General features: G+C 38.9%; 1 long non-coding RNA gene across 8 annotated transcripts in view; it reads left to right on the top strand.

Moving 5' to 3' along the window:
- Positions 1 to 14952, top strand: part of LOC110351925 (uncharacterized) — a 225158-nt gene that overhangs the window by 95959 nt on the left and 114247 nt on the right. For all 8 annotated transcript variants that reach the window (XR_011808259.1, XR_011808260.1, XR_005264832.2 and 5 more), the window contains one exon: positions 1767 to 1882. This is a non-coding gene — a long non-coding RNA (uncharacterized lncRNA). The remainder of the gene's footprint in view (positions 1 to 1766; positions 1883 to 14952) is intronic.

Genomic DNA, 14952 nt, shown 5'->3' with positions numbered 1-14952 from the left:
GAAGATACCTAGGTCTTACACCAGAATGAGTTATCAGGAACCACTGAGTATAATTCTGGACAAGTTTTACACATAATAGACAACACAGGAGAATGGTTAGCCACATATCCTCTCCTGCTCAGAAAGTCGTAGAAGGGCAATGAAGTCTCAAAATTGATGATACTAATATATAAGGATATCACAGCCAGGGCTTGGCAGAAGGCACGTTTATTCTCAGGTTACTTTGACAGCAGCTTTTGCTATCTTGTTATCCAGCCATCCTATATCAGGAGGTAAATCTGCTCTTCACTATTTAAAATACACATCCCACAAATAATTACTACCCACTGCATTTCATTGTTCACGTTGAATCCCAGTGGAGACAACATAATGCTAACTTTTATTCCCAGATAGGTAAGGGCTGTATGGTGCCTCTTTCTTGTGATTTTCTTTCTAGCAGCTGATGTGTACACCCCATAGTAAAATACAACAAACCTTTGCTCTGTGACGAAGGCAAAGCCTCAGTGTGAATAACCTCTGTGTCTCTCCATTCACTCAAGAGTAAAGAGAGATAATTTATGTCCGTCTGCAACATCATTAGTGAATTGGGCACTTGAATTAAGCATTAGGGACCTGAATAGGGAATTGTTTCTACCTTTCCTCATGTGTGCTCTTAGAAACAGAACTTCTTTTGGAATGTAGTAAGTTGGTTTGTCTTACTTTTGATTTAGTTAGGCAACCACTGGGCAAACTGGCATCAAACTGAGACCTGTCTAGTTGATAGATTTTGTACATTCTTACGCAAAGTCTCTGTGTGGTTTGGGTGGCTTTAGGAACGAGCTTTACACACAGGTTTGAGGAGTGTTTCTATCAAATTTTGTTCACAGAACCACGGAGCAGGGGCTCCGTGCTGGCAGGGGCCTCTGAAGGCTGATGCAGGGACACCCAAAGCAGGCTGCCCAGGGCCGTGTCCAGATGGATGTCGAACATCTCCAAGAAGGAGGCTCCACAGCCTCTGGGCAGCCTGTGCCAGTGCTCCCATCACTGCACAACACAGAAGGGCTGCCTGGTGCTGAGAGCACCTCCTGTGGTGCTCCGCTTTGTGCCCATGGCCTCTGGTTCTGGTGCTGGGTACCACTGAGAAGAGCCTGGCTCTGTCCTCTTTGCACTTGCCCTTCAGGTATTTATAGGCATCGTTAAGATCTTCCCTGATCCTCCTTTTCTCCAGGCTAACAGTTCCAGCACCAAATTCTGTTACCACTGGAGAGGGAGACATTTAGACATTTCATTTTCTTTTACGTTTTTACTGGCAGCTTGAGGAGCTGTACACATAAGCTGTGCTGAGTCCCTTTGGTCTGCTCTTACACTGCTGTACAGCATACAGCAGTACTGGCTCTGGTCTTAGCTAGTGGCCTGGGCACTATGAGCTTCCAGCCTTTTGCCTGTCTATTCCTGCAAAAGACTCAGGGTCTGCCCAAGAGATGGGCAGTGTACTTATATGTATCTTAAGGTGCAGGCCCTTACCTTCTTGTAACTCTGTTTAGTGTTCCTGCCAGAAGTTTATATGTTTCCTTGTTTTTACAGTGGAAGAAGCTGAGGATGGGAAAGAAAAATATAAGCAAGTAAACAGGCATTGTAATCTATGTGCTGAAGCATGGCTGTCATCCCTCCAATTCACCTGCTAAAACAGCTCTGGGGGTTCTCAGCTATCACATGTGGCTGTTGCTGCTTTGCCAGCAGCGTTGGTCTCTGCTCATAATGTTCCTGTTCTGTTGTTGTTTTGGCAGGCTACTAACATTTTCCCAAGGAAGGAACACATACAAGGGAGAAGGAACAATGAACTTGAGAGCATCAAGCTACTTAAAAATAAGGTTCACTGCCACCTCCCCCACCATACTTTACTGTGAGTAAAGCTTCAGCACTAATGTTGTGTACAGCGGTTGTAGTGCAGGACTGTCAGTCCTAATTATTGAGAAACTGAGCAAATGGATTGCATTACTTCTTCAAACAATCTTCCAAAATTGGACTGTCGAGCAGAACAAGGCACTCGTGCAGCTATTGGCTTTCACATGGTTTGAATTGAAGTAGTTGTCTTCCCTCTGCTCTCCCTGCAGCATCAAGCAATGCCAGTGTTAGTGCACTACCACCAGGGAAGCTCTGAGCTGAAATGCAGCTTAATCATACTGTATCATTTGTTATGAAAAATTAGAAATGTTCAGTTGATACAGAGCTGAAGTGAAATATTCAGTTAGGAATAGGAATAAGCCACACAAATGCAAAAATATAAAAGAGATTATAGCATGCACTGGAAATCATAGCCTTTGGCTGGGATTCTGTGCACAAAGTTCTATGCTATTCTGTGCTATTTTAGGCTATTCACATAACCCATTTTTTTAAAAAACGTGTGCTAAACTGGAATCACAATTCCTGAAATATAGCATGTATGACCCAAAGATGAAACAGTTTATCACTAGTTCTTCAGATCTATGGAAAGTTTGCTTCTGTGGGACTGCTGTGGGCAGTGGCACTTATCTCTCTACTTATTTTATGTTATTTTATTTTATGTTATGTTATGCTATTTTATGTTATTGCTTAGGGGTTGTGCAGAGACTCAAATATATAAAAAGGAAGTTTAACAGAAAGAATCTATTTGGTAATAGCCACAGTCTCTTGCAGCCATAACTTGTGATTAAAAAATGTGAGAAAAACTGCTTTGCGTATAAAACCCTTGATATCATGTTAGTGTTAATGCTAGCTTCATGTTACCATTACCAGCTTTTTGCCAGCTTGCAAATTGGCAGTGTGAGCTTGTCCTAGGTATTGTCTTTTCCAGTGGCAGTGGCAAGAGGTGGTAGGTATGGAGCATGACGATGCATGGATTTAGAAAAACTCAGATATTTTTGTGTACAAATTGTTCATGTTTTAAGTGAAAATTAGAAGAAAACAGAGATCAGAATAATAGAAATCATTCTGCAGTTCTAAAAGTACAAAGACCTCTTTATTAAACCTGGGTAAAAAAACAAACCAAAACAAACAAACAAAAAAACCCTTTCATTATAGAGGAAAAAGTGAGCACACCTTCTATCTGCTCTGATAATGAATGATGCTGCACTCTCTTTCTCTGATGATTTCCTTTTCTACCTATGTACTCATGTGTCTGGCATGTTATCATGTAGAATACAGTTCTGTACTTATGACTAAACCCCAATTCTTCCCATACTGCCTTCTCTGAGGCGTCATATTCCATCAACAATGCTGTAAGCAAATTGTTGCAAGCACATATTCCTCCTCCTGAAATATTTGGTTTTATTTTAATAAACAAACTAGAAACAGAGTAGCCTAAAATTCGAGCATGTATTCATTTGCAGCAGTTCAGATTGTAATACATTTTTTGTTTGTTTGTTTTGAATTGTGAGGGAGACACATCAATGAAAGTAAAGGGGATTCAGAAGGCTGGGAAATTAATTTTATAAATTCATTATGGCATGTAAGCCCTCTTGCACATTAATTTTACTTTGTTTAGTTTCTAAGCCCACAAAATACTAATGAGAGGAATAGGAGTGCCTTCTGGATCTACTCCTTTTGTTTCTCTTCTAATTTACTGCTATGTAATTTACAGCAGATATGCAATGCCATTGTAAGCACTAGAGACAACAACTTGAAACGCATAATAAAAATTCTCAGTTTATTAGATTTGTCCTTCTGTTATTAAAAACACATCTTAACAGCAGACATCTGTTGGACAACTTACGTGGTTCCTTATTGTCTTGGTATGTGAGAAAATACTGCAAGCTGTATTGCCTAGCCTTGTTGGACACTGGTACTTTGCGGATGCACAGGAAATTAAGCATATGCTCAGTGGTGGAGTTATAATAATGTGGAAGTTTGGTGTAATCTGTTGAAATGAAAGAGTGCTGTTTCTTGTACTGTGCCCTATGGAAAGTAGAAGGAGGGATGCTAGGAGCCCTCCTTCCTTCCCTGATTTCCTGCGGTATATCTGATCGGCTGTGAATCAAGTTTGACAGAAAAAATGTGTGTGTGATAAGCAGCATGTTAACATCAAAATAATTTTGCAACTGTTCCTTTGAAGCCTTGTACTATGGCTGTTTCTTGAAGAGATCTCTGTATAAAGAGCAGCATTACAAAGCAGAGCACTCCTTTCACTGATTTTCACAAGAAAATTTAGATTATTTTTTTTTCCTTCAGTAAACATACTTCCTTCAGGCTTGCTTAAATGGGATATCTCCACCTTTAGCATCAGTAGTTTTCTCCCTGTGAGCACAACTAGCCACTCTTTTTGAAAGGTGACTGCTTTGAAGTTGAAATAGCAGAATAGTGCTGGAGGCTGCCAGCATGCCACAGACTCTGAGTATGTTTTCAAAGCAAAAGAGATCTTCATTATAGCAACAAGGAGATATCCAGAACCAGCTCTGTGTTTTGCAAGTAAATATGCAGTGATATCCATAAAAAAAAAAAAGTCACCAAAGACATTATATTTTTATACATACCTATGGTTCACCTGATATTTTCATGCAAAAAATATATCAAAACAGGTAAAAAGCTTTATCAACTAGATTTTTTTAAATGTTCAAGCCTCATCTGAATAAAAGTACTTTCAAATTTGTGATAGAGAAGGTTTAAATCTTCATGCTTCAGGACATGAAACAGCCTCCTACAGGAGGTTTAGGAAGGAATTTATATCTTAAATCTAAATAATTATATGATTTACTGCTGAAATATTGGGCTATTATTTCTCATCTTCACGAAAAAGATGTCCTACATAGGAGCAGTGGGCCTCTATTTTGATATGCTGTGGTGATTGCCATAGAGTGGTGTCTTCATGTAAATACACCACACCGTTGCTGACATTCTGGGAGCTGCAGTATGTAACAAATCCTTTGTTATAGTGAGCACCATGTCAGCAAAGAGCTAAGATTCAGAAATGAAACTTTGTGCCATTTCAGGATATGAAAAACAACTGAAAAAGGCCTCTAGTGCTCAGGTCTTGCGTTAGGGTAATGTGGTCAACAGTCAGGAAATAGAGAGGTGTGAAGGTACATGCCCGGCAGTTGTCAACCTACCTCTTCAGGACTGATGGTCATTGCTGCAGAAAAGTTCATCAAAGTTAACAAAATACCAAATAAGTGGTGACATCTCCTTTCTTGACATATTCAAGTTGACACTGGGGATATCTGGAATACATGTCAGCAAAACAGAATGCAGTAGATTCAATACCAAAGTATCCAAGGTAATTCTGTGCTGTGTGGTATACATACATTAGAAAGAGTCAAAGCCAAACTAGATGACTTTGTGATCTTGCTGTTTATGAGTAGGAATGAGAAAAGAATTAGAGAATATCCTCCCTGGCAGTTTTGTCTGGCTCCAAAGAGTTAATTTCAACAGGCATTTCAGATGGATTCCCTCTGTTAGCTGTATCTGAACTGAGTGATAGAGAAATTCCTTGGAGCTAAGCTGTGAGTGTAATGCAAAGAAAAGTCAACACATGCTATGAGAAATCAGGGATGATTTTTTCCAATGTTTACCTTGGTACATTGTATGGCTGAGGATTTTCCTTCCTGGGACAATGCAAGGGGTATTGGTGGCATATATGACATTGAGCTGTAAGACTCTGAGGAAGGTTGAGAAATTAACCTCTGGGAAGTCATAAAGAGGCTAATACCTAGCACGTATGGAAAGGTTTATGTAGCTGATGTGTAGCTGAAAGGGTGGAAACACCTTTGGGCTGTGTTTTACTCAATTGTAAATTAAAAGTTTGTTCATTTGTTTTCTTTTTGGTTAAAGAGATGGAATTTTTCCTTTTCAAAAGAATTCTGAGTATTTGATAGCTATCCTGCAGCTCTTCTATAAGTAGTTGAAGTATTTTTCCATCCACAAGATTTCCTTTTCCCATGTTTTTTATTTTTCCCGTGTATCTGATTAAGCAGGTGAATTATTTTGCATGTCTTAGAAGTAGTATATTTTTCCTAAAAAGAAGGCCTTCGATAGTGTTCAGTTCTGAGAAATTTAGTAACTGTGTTTGCTACCTGATGTCACAACAGTTCACCTAATTTATTATTTGTTTGTTTATTTTTGTATCTACAGCTAGAGCATTTTTTAGGGTACTTTGTTCCAAATAAATATCCCTGACTAAGTGGATCTAACTAAAACCACAATCTGTAGATGCTTCTTTCAACAAATACCAGATTGGGATAGTCATTTGCTCACTCATGGGTTTTCTGGCTCCTTTCTGATTAGACATTATCCAGCATTTAACAAAGAAGTCTAGAAAAAGATTACACTTGCTTTTGGATCTTGGTCAAATCTGACTGTATTCTGATAAGGAAGATTTAAAACAGCAGGTATGTACATAAATTACACATTTTCAAGTAAAGTTGCAGGGTCAGATGTAACAGTTACATGGCACAGAGGTCTTGCTTTCTGGTGTAGGCACCATAAAGAAGGAGATCCCAAAGTCCCTTCTTTTGATCTAAGGAATTTGGAAGGCATCACGTAGCAAATCTTTGGTAAAACCAGGAATATTTCCTACTCCTCCAGACTCTGTCAGCTACAAAGTTGACTAAATGAATTTTCAGTGTAAGGGAAAAGGGTAGACTGATCCTGAACATAGTTGTCTCAGTATCTTAATTTTCATTACAGAACTAGAAAGCTTACTTTTTTTTTTTTTTTTTTTTAAAGGGGAAAAAAACCCACACTTTCTGGTGTGCCTCCTGACCTTTAATAATACCACAGACTTCTTTGCCTTGCAGTGAACCAGTTCCACAAGGAGATTGCCACATCAGATTATGTGAGTTTGCTTCATTTCCAGGCAGTGCTATTTAATATACATCTGCTATGTAATAGATGCAAAAAAACAAAATGATTTTCAGTTGCGTTAGTCTTTATTGGATCTGACCTCTGGTCTAGGAGGTGAAGGGAGAGTGGAAAATGAAAGCTGATTTGGTATTAGCCCACTATTCATATTAGAAAAAGTAAATGCTTTTGCGGTTTTCCTTACAGAGGTGTCTTTATTCATTTGACATGCCTTTAATAACTAATTCTAGTTGTCTGGTTGCCAAGATAGATTTCCTACAGGCAGACTTAAAAGTGATTTTGTCCTCTTTGAATGCATGGCTTCAAATGATCCCAGAACAGCAAACATTAAACTTCCCCCTGGACCTTGAGATTTTCTGAAGCGCTGTAATAATATAAAAGGATAAGACTATAAGAAAAAGTAAATAAATGAATTAAGCTTACACCGTATGATATGTTCAAGACAATAAAACTCCTTGTTTCTCTGTGCTAACTAATATCTCCTTTCTAGTGTTGGATGTATGTTGTGGATTTCTCACTATGCCCATTTTATGGATTTTGATAATCGTCATTAAGAGACACCTGGGGATGAGAATGTTTTGTAGGTTTCATCTGAAAGCAAGGAGCCAACAGACCCTCAAACACTTCTTTTCACAGATAGCTTTGTCAGTGTGCGTTTCTCATATTATCACAAGCCTTTAAATATGGTGTGTATATGAGCATTTTCAAAAAAGGCACGTGAACTGGGAAGTCGGATGTCCTTGTCATTTAACTGTGCTATGCACAGAAAGTATTTAGGAGCAATATTCCAAGCTGGCTTCGTGTGAAAACAAATTGAGTTTAGGCCTGCTTGTTGTTTAGAAAAAAAAAAGTTTGAGAAAGAATGTTTTAATTTCCAGGGGTGGACTCAAAGTGGCAAGTGGTATATCAGCTATGGAGCTGTCCCTGAGCATTTTGGGTTACAGTTTGTTTAAAGTTTGGAAGTTGGCTCTAGTGTAGATACCTCAAATCCACCTGCTCTTTGGGTATTTGAAGCCTAACAAGATATTAATTACTCTGTGGGTATTAGTACATGGCTTTTTATCTAAGCTAAATTTTAAATGGGCTTGATCTGGTAAAAAAGAAAAAGCAGCCCTGCAACTGAGAAACTCTCAGGCACACTTTGTTTTTCAGCTGAGGAGCTTGGTGTAGCCGTAGACAGGTTGTGCTTAGTGACCAGGTAACCTGATTCAGTGCAAGCAGTTTCATCTCTGTCCTGTCATCTTCATGGCCTCCTCTGAACCCGCATTAACAGCCCCAATTCCTTCTTGTGCTGGGACCTCAGGGCTGGAAGCATCACTCCATGTGGGGCCTCACAAGGGCAGAGCAGAGGGGGACAGTCACCTCCCTTGCCCTGCTGGCCACTCCTCTGTTGATGCAGCCCAGGGTGCTGTTGGTCTTCTGGGCTGCAAGCTTGCACTGCGAGTTGAGCTGTTTTACATCAGAACCATCAATGTACGTAGAGAATCCCTTGTTATTCTTTGCATCTCTTGCCAAGCTCATTTCCATCTGTGCCTTGGCATACCTGATCCCATCCCTGCACATCTGGATAGCATCCCTGTACTCTTCCCAGGCCATGTGTCCCTGCTTCCACTGTCTGGGTATTTCCTTCTCATGCCTCAGATTGCTCAGCAGGTCCTTGCTCAGCCATCCTGGTTGTGTATCCTCCCTGCTCATTTTCATACACAGGGGGAAGAAAAGTTCTTGTGGTCTAAGGAAAACATCCTTAGAGAGTTGCCAGCTCTGCTCATCTCCTTTGTCCCTAAGGACAGTGTCCCAGAGGATCTCATCCACTAGGTCTTTAAACAGCTGGAAATTCACTCTTCAGAAGTTCAGGGTTCTATCTTTGCTCTTTGCCAGGCCTGTATTCCTTGAAATCACAAACCTAACCAGTGCATGGTTAGTGCAGCCCAGATTGTCTCCACTCTTCACCTCTAATGAGTTTATCTGCATTGGTGAGCACCAGGTCCAGTAACGCTTCTCCTCTGGTTGCTTTGTCTAATACCAGGACCAGGAAGCTATCCTCAACACACTCCATACTTACTGCGTGCTATGTAGCTTTTCCAGCAGAGAGCTGGGTAGTTGAAGTCCCCCATCAGGATGAGAGCATGTAAACGTGGTGCTTCCTGTAGTTGAAGCAAGAAGGCCTTCTCCATGGCTCGTTTAGCAAGCCCTATAAGCACTGTTGTCAAAAACAATTTACATTATGATTTAACACTGATCGTTCTCTGCAATAGCTTGTGCAACCCCTGCATTTCTGTTTCACTGTGGACATATCTTGCTGGATAAGGCTTGGGTTCATCCTGTTTAGCTTTTTTTTTGAGGGCTACACTGCGGTGACAGCTCAATAGCATTCTGTATTTGATTTGAATGCACAGGTCCATAGGAACAACCGAAGAGGACCTCTTTCTGGCAGCTGGACACACTGCTTACATCATAAGTTCTTGTTATTTCTCTTTCCATACACGATCTTGCATCTCATACAATGCAATTTAATCTCCTTTCCGTTAACTGTATGACCTCAAGGTCTTTTGGGATGTCATTCTGACACTCCTGTACTGCCAGTCATCAGCAAATTTTATCATCACAGTTTCATTTTGTTATTCTAAGGACACTGCTGCAAGCATCAAACATACTCAGTCTCAAAACTAAACTGTGATCATCTTCATGGGTAGCCTCCTATGGAGCCAATAAAACTTCTCAGATATTCATTCCTTCATTCCTCTTAGCTAGTTCCCTGTTAATCCTGATTATTTTTCCATTTTTCCTAGTAAATTACTCTCTGACCCTGTATCAAATGTTTATAGAAGCCTAGACAGAGAGATCTTCCTTTGTCTGTGAGACTGGTTCACTTTCTAAACAAAGCTACAAGCTTTGTCTGGATGATCTGTCTTTGGTAAAACCATGTTGATTATTACCACAGTTTCCAGATACCTACAATTTTTCTTTAAAATTTTCAGCTTTCTTGGTACTCCTGACCCACCAAATGTCCACTGAATGATTCAGTTCCCCTGAAAACTCTCAGCGCAGCAAGGATCCTGTGATATAAACTAAATTCAAATTTTAAAGAAAAGCAAAATAATGCTGGACCTCTTTTTCTGAGAAAGTTGTTTTTTTTTTTTTTGTTTTGTTTTGTTTTTTTAAATGACAAGGATATGATAAATGACTACATGTGAAACAGCTTGCAGCTTATAACATTGCCCTAACACAATCAACTATGAAAGCTAGCTTGCACAGTAAAAACCTGCTTAAAGAAATGCTATTTTAAAAGGAAAGCAGTTGTTTTGAAATGTAATTAAATATTTTGGATAGTTTCTGATAAATATTATTTTTAACAGGACATTGATTCACACGCCATGCAAGTTATATCCATGTGATTGTATTTTCCATGGTATCAAACTTCCTGCCAAATTGCAGTATTGGAATGTTTTTTGTTGTTATGGGTCTATCAACATTACATCATTTACTCACTGCATCATGTGTGACACACATGTCTGTGCTTAATCTTTACAGCTAGGATATTCAAGCCTGCTTTAATCAAATGTTATTCTATTAACTGGGTGTTATTCTTTAAAGCTTCCTTGCTTAGGAGAGAAATCTGAATTTTCATGTGTCCACCTGTTGGGAGTTTGCTACAAATTTAATAGAATCATAATTACAACAATTTGGCACATGCTAGAGACCAAAATTTAAACTTGGTTTCCTCTGTTCTATTGTGTTAACTCTTATTTCTCTTGCAAGCATCCCAAAGCTCTTGTTATAGGGCCAGGTATTTACTGGAAGATGCATATCCATACTCTCAGAAAACCAGGAAGACCAGCTTCTTCTTGCAGGAGACAGAAAGGGCAAATGATGAAGTTGTTCAAATCAAAAAAGTCTTCTATCCCTTCTAGAGGTCCCTGTGAATGGCCCCAGTGCACACACTGCCTATTCTTCACTGCTGTTGACCCAGAGAAGAGACAGACACACACTTCAAACCGCCCTTTCAATCCTTTTCATGAATGCAAAGCCTTTGGGGTTGGATCTCATACCCCTCAGTGTACCTGAGAACAAGGTTTGCCCAGTTATTAAAGAACACAAGGCTAATACTAGAACTACCCCGTGCAAACAAAGATGCTTTCAGCTCAGATGAGCTTAATCTAGCTACAAGTAGTCTGTCCCACAGGGGCCTTTCTTCTTGGATCTTTTGATTAAGGCTCTTGGATCCTTTGAATATTTCTCCATGTTGAGCCTAAGGTAGTAAGTTACACAGCAATTTATGCCATCTTTTGGGAAACTCAGGTAACTGGGAAGGATTTATTTGGTGAAGACGACTGTCAGTAGTATGAGAGGAGCTCATCATTGTGAGTGCCTTTCAGAACAGAAGGAAATCATGACCTATGTAAAGAAAAGCTTGGCTTAAAAACCCTCTCCTTCCTCTCTCTTTTCTCAGAGCCCCTAGGTATTTGTCAGCTGCGCAAATGCATGACATATACATTGTAAAGACTATCCTAAAAAGCACAAGATTGAGATTCCTATCAAGTTTCTACTTCCAGCGTTGTCAGTTTTTTACGGTTCAAAAGGTACAGTGTACTGCTTTGCACTGCCCCAATCCAGGTCTTGAACGTGGAGGTTGTGCTGTGCTGAGAGGACACCAAAAAGCTCCCTGATGGGCCACTGATGTAGAGCAACGCTGAGCAGAACTTACCAAAAGCAGTGATCCCTCCTTTTGGGGATCTCCACCAGGCTCTGAAGCACAAGAAATAGGGCCACTGAAGTTGATCTAATATCGCTTGTTTTAAAAGGTTTTGAAAAGTTCCCTATTTACCTATGTTCTGGAGTTTGAGTTATCAGTTCAGTCCTGGTGTTACCAAAACTGGCAGAGTTGTCTTGCATAATGTTTGAAAGCTCCTGGTCTAAAGCCCTTTTTTCACAGGTTGCTGTGTTTTGAGCTGCTTCTGTGCTGTCCTAATCAACATACAGACTTCAGGAAGGCCAGTTCAGCTCCACTGTGAAATAAATGGAGACAGTCATTTACTTGTCTGAATCCTAGAAAAATCTTGGCATCAAAGATAATGAATGTATAGATATCCATTTCAAATTATTTTCCCAGTAAGCAAGGAAGATATTGCATGGATGAACTATCATGTCAGAGATTGTCTATTGACTAAAATTTGTTTGTTTAAGTAAATATAGCTTTTAAATAACACTGTAATAACACATCTTTTTTCCAGCTGATATGTTTGTAAACACTAAATATTAATTGAGAATGACTGTTACCTATGAGCATGCATGGAGCTAAAGGAATTACTGGAGGGTGGGGTGTGGGGGCTTGGCTGGCTTATTGCTTGACTAATCAAAACATTTCAGTGCCGTTAATTACACTCAGTGGCTAAGCCGGTATGCAAGTTAAAGACTTAAAAATGATCTGATTTGCAGCTCTTTTCTATTTCATTTTGTAGGTAGTGTAAGTGATTCTGTGTCATGAGAAAATGTATACAACACTGATAAATCCATAAAGTATTTGACCTTTAATCAATCCTAATATTTTCAATCCACAGAGCCTTCTTAAATGCCTGTAACCTTGGCCCTTCTACTCCCATTCATCACAATTACTGTTAGAGCTGTCTGATGCAATGCACAAAGCATTGCATGTTGACATCCAATATTTTATCATTAATAAAAAAAAAAAAGTAAGAAACATTCCAAATATTTTTGCTGTTCTGATATTTTCCAGTGCAGTGCCCAGAGGAAAAGGGACAGTTTTGATGTATGTTAATGCTAGCAGATATTGTTAATTAGTGTTTACTGTTAGCAAAATGTAGATATAGTTGATTCTCTAAACAATTTGATTCTTGACATAATATTAATTTTAGCAATTTTTAACCATTTCATACTGAAGAATAGTATTTGTAAAATAGTTGGCTAGAGTATAGATTACATTTTATGCAAGAGTTTTAGGAACCTCAAAGAGTTGTTTGCATGAATTGAGAGTTTCAGACCAAGCCAAACAGACCTTGTTCATATTGGAATACACCAGTTAAGGCTAGTAGGATTGTTACAAAAAAATCTACTCTTTTCTCCCATCCCCCAAAGCTTTCTCATTTTCTTGATCAAAGAACAGTGTAGTGATGGATGGAAATGCTAACAAAGTTTACCCATAGAGGGGCTGGTTTCCGTAGATGGCTGAATGATCCAATGCAGGGAATGCTGGACTGCTTGTGAAGAAACTTGTAGTTCTGCTGCTCACTTGTCTAGGCAGTTTCTTTACCTTTCTGAGGTCTTTTATTCTCTGCATGCCTCGTTAGTGAAAATTTCAACTATTTTTTCTTTCTTGGACAGTCTCCTTCCATACACATTCCTTTGCATAGTATAAAGAATAACACATTTAGATTGAGATAAGTATGATAAAAATAAATATTACTGAAATTTTCTCTTGTGAAGCATAGGCTTTCACATCACCTATGATTCACAACCCCCTTGAGGCAATAGGTGCTGCCTAGGATTTTTGCTGTAAGAGAACTTCCATTTTCTTTGCATTCAGAATGAAATATGAGTCTTTGGAACTCTCCTATATGAAAATACCATTCTGATATGTTATCTCACTGCTATTTGTCCAGTTTCAGACCTATAGCATGCTCCCCACATCTCTCTCATACAGTACCAAAATACTCTTTCATTACAGAGTATTCTTTATATATATGCACATATATCTTTATATGTGTATCTTTATGCATTCCACAATAGGGAGGTATCATGACTACTTCAGCAGAGAAAGGTCAGAATGTACTGGGTCTGCAAAGCAATGGCAGTATTAATGGGATGTTTTATATATGTGAGCTCCATCTTAGCTGGAAGGGTTTTATGTTCTCTTTCTCCGTCTTGCAGATTTTTCGTACCATAGTTTTAATAGGTCCTAACAATTTATTAGCAGGAATTATACTTTTAACAGAAATCATGGAAAAATGACATGGGAACATGATCTAAGTCCCCCCTCTTCCCCAGTGATAGTTCTCTGTTGTTTTTATAACTATTTTGCCAAGCCAAACAGAATGATCATAACTAAGCAGTAATGTGTAAGAATTAGCATGATATGTCTCTGCAGTGCTGGATGGAAGAATGAGCATGATTTCATATCTACTGCAGTTACCCCATGGACTCTTGCTGTCTGTGCAGTTTGTGTTGGTGGAAATTTCACAGGAATGTCATGGAAAGATTTATGGACTTCCTGGCCAGGTCGATCACTAGCTTCTCTGATATCTTGCCTCTGTTGATAAGATTGATATTAACTACAAGATAAATTCTCAGCCCTGCACCACAGTACTTGGCGATCACAGAATTTGAGTGCAGGAAATATGGACTGTGCCATACTGTACAAAGGCTACCCACAGACTAACATGCCAGACCTTCAGTTCTGCATTAAAAGATTCTGAGAGAACATTTTAGATGTAGGAGCAGACAAAATTGGTTAATTCTACCATATTTAGTGGAACTAGGGAATGCTAAAGGAGCTAATAACCCATTCCTAAGTAATAAAAGCTGTGGCAGCAACTCCATTCTGCTGAGAACTGAATATCCTTAATTCCCAGAAGAAAACTACTGATCATCAAAACTCATGTTTTTTAGTATTTATCCAGCAGCTTTGAAGTTCTAGAGGTCCCAAAGAATAATCATTCCCATAATCTATGAACAAAAACTCCTTTGTGTATATTTAACACTTTTATTTTATTTTATTTTATTTTATTTTATTTTATTTTATTTTATTTTATTTTATTTTATTTTATTTTATTTTATTTTATTATTTTATTTTATTTTAAAGGCTTTATCATTTAGTACTTGCAGCTTTGCTTCAGCTTGGTGTAAAATGGAGCACAGATTTTTGTCTGGGTGTATGTTGATTAGGTTTTCCATGACAGAAGCTCTGGAAAGAGCCCATCTTAATAACACTTCCAGGTACAAAATCGAATAGAGATGAATTTAGGTTTGAAATCTTTTCACATTTTTGTAGAACAAACAGACTTCCTCCATGCAACGATATAGAGCACTAGAAGCAGTCTTGGATATTTCCCAGTATATGGTTAAGTTGATTTCCATACAGTGGCTAATTGCAGGGCTGCTCCATCTGTCATTCCATAGAACCTTCTC

Source organism: Anas platyrhynchos, chromosome 3, assembly GCF_047663525.1.
Source record: "Anas platyrhynchos isolate ZD024472 breed Pekin duck chromosome 3, IASCAAS_PekinDuck_T2T, whole genome shotgun sequence".
Lineage (NCBI taxonomy): Eukaryota > Metazoa > Chordata > Aves > Anseriformes > Anatidae > Anas > Anas platyrhynchos.
The sequence above is the reverse complement of the archived record's forward strand: the minus strand, read 5'-3'. Positions and strand labels throughout refer to the sequence as shown.